General features: G+C 54.8%; 1 non-coding gene across 1 annotated transcript in view; it reads left to right on the forward strand.

Annotated features, from left to right (window-relative positions):
* Positions 1-2,412: 2,412 nt before the first annotated feature.
* The window catches only part of LOC126150150 (small subunit ribosomal RNA), a 1,909-nt gene continuing 1,821 nt past the window's right edge, over positions 2,413-2,500 (forward strand). Inside the window, exon 1 of the ribosomal RNA XR_007531347.1 lies at positions 2,413-2,500. This exon is cut by the window's right edge and continues 1,821 nt beyond it. This is a non-coding gene — a ribosomal RNA (small subunit ribosomal RNA).

Below are 2,500 nucleotides of genomic sequence, written 5' to 3' on the forward strand. Positions count from 1 at the left end.
CCCATCTTGCACCTTAACCTAACCTATGTTGCACCTTAACCTAACCTGTGTTGCACCTTAACCTACCTCAATTTGCACCGCAATGTAACGCAATTTGCACCGCAATGTAACGCAATTTGCACCGCAATGTAACGCAATTTGCACCGCAATGTAACGCAATTTGCACCGCAATGTAACGCAATTTGCACCGCAATGTAACGCAATTTGCACCGCAATGTAACGCAATTTGCACCGCAATGTAACGCAATTTGCACCGCAATGTAACGCAATTTGCACCGCAATGTAACGCAATTTGCACCGCAATGTAACGCAATTTGCACCGCAATGTAACTCAATTTGCACCGCAATGTAACTCAATTTGCACCGCAATGTAACTCAATTTGCACCGCAATGTAACTCAATTTGCACCGCAATGTAACTCAATTTGCACCGCAATGTAACTCAATTTGCACCGCAATGTAACTCAATTTGCACCGCAATGTAACTCAATTTGCACCGCAATGTAACTCAATTTGCACCGCAATGTAATGCAATTTGCACCGCAATGTAATGCAATTTGTACCGCAATCTACCCCCACATTGTGCCTTAACCTAACCCACATTGTGCCTTAACCTAACCCACATTGTGCCTTAACCTAACCCACGTTGTGCCTTAACCTAACCCACGTTGTGCCTTAACCTAACCCACGTTGTGCCTTAACCTAACCCAAGTTGTGCCTTAACCTAACCCAAGTTGTGCCTTAACCTAACCCAAGTTGTGCCTTAACCTAACCCAAGTTGTGCCTTAACCTAACCCAAGTTGTGCCTTAACCTAACCCAAGTTGTGCCTTAACCTAACCCAAGTTGTGCCTTAACCTAACCCAAGTTGTGCCTTAACCTAACCCAAGTTGTGCCTTAACCTAACCCAAGTTGTGCCTTAACCTAACCCAAGTTGTGCCTTAACCTAACCCAAGTTGTGCCTTAACCTAACCCAAGTTGTGCCTTAACCTAACCCAAGTTGTGCCTTACCCTGCTCTGTAATTGGCATATGACACGTTACATTAATGTATTGTCCAACCGCAACCCGCTCAGAATGTTGTGTACACAGCTACGTGTCATCTCCCCATAACAGCTGCATTGCAGTGTGGTACGCCATAGAGACGTGTGGGAGTAATGGACGCAGTGGATGGCGATCAGCATGAGCCGTCTGTTCATGTAGTGGCGCGTGTATGCAGACGTAGTAGTCTCTTCTCACACAATGTGATAGCACGGTGCCCCGCGTTCCACATCTGCGACATGCTACAGAGGCCGGTTGACAGTTGGTCGCGCAATGGACATCGCATACGTACGGGGGCACCTTCCACGTGCCCTCTAGTCGGGCACATTTTGTTGCGTGGATGTGAGCGGATGTAGTGTGTCTTGACACCTGACAGGCAGGCATGCAATAATAGTTGACTTTGCAAACGGGGATGGACGTGTACGTTTACTGGTGACGTTACGCAAATGAACAACTGGTAACCCGTTGTGGTGCGGTTGTCCTTGCTGGAGGTACATCTGTGAGGGCAACGATCGGTACAGCTACGAAGCGGTCCCCACCATACCAACGAACGTGAATGTGAATCTGGGTGTGAAGCGATACGCGGCTGTGGGTGGGTGGGACTGTCCCCGGCCGGTGAGGGGGGGCCGCCCGGCGTGCTGGCCGCGCGGTGCGTGGGCGCACGCGCTACAGCCGGCTGGTGGGGGCGCCCAGTGGCAGGCGCGCCGGCCGACGGACGCGGCAGGCGGCGCAGCTGCGCGCCGGGGCACCCTGCGCGCGGCGCCGTGCAGCCAAAGTGGGTCCTCGCCGGCCCGGTGCGAAGCGCGGTGGACATCTGCAGTGTGCTGGTCCGATTGAGGACTGTGTGCGTTGAGGATGCGCCGCCGCCCGGCACTCGGCGCCGCGACGCCGTCTGCTGCTCGGTCGCCCCAGCGGTTCTCGCTGGTGGTTTGTATCGCAGTTGTGCAGACGTGTTGGCACGTGCGCTGTGCTGGGAGAGTTCGCTTCGGCACCCACGTGGGGCCTTTGCCCTTCTGTGGCGCTGGCGTTGGAGCTGCCGGTCACCGTAGGTGGCGCGTGTTGTCTCCCGCCGGCAATGCCACGACAGCACGCTCCCGGGCCTCTGTCGGCAGCGGCAAGCTCAGTTGGGAGCACGGGTGGTCGCACCTAAAGCGTCTACTCGCCTAACTCCGGGCGATTGCGCCTCTCTCGAACCCGACCAAGTACTTAGGACGGCGCTGCGCGCCGCCGGGACCTGAGAGGGTTTCGAGGTGTATTGTGCAGGGGAGCTCAGCCTCCTCCTGTTTGCAGAATAATTGAGCGGACGCTTGCGTGTTCGCGCGGGCCCCTGGGACACACTCCCGGGCGGCCGGCTGCTCAGCTCTAGTTGACGCAGCTCCCTGGTTGATCCTGCCAGTAGTCATATGCTTGTCTCAAAGATTAAGCCATGCATGTCTCAGTACAAGCCGCATTAAGGTGAAAACG

Source organism: Schistocerca cancellata, unplaced genomic scaffold (assembly GCF_023864275.1).
Source record: "Schistocerca cancellata isolate TAMUIC-IGC-003103 unplaced genomic scaffold, iqSchCanc2.1 HiC_scaffold_975, whole genome shotgun sequence".
In the NCBI taxonomy this organism is placed as follows: domain Eukaryota; kingdom Metazoa; phylum Arthropoda; class Insecta; order Orthoptera; family Acrididae; genus Schistocerca; species Schistocerca cancellata.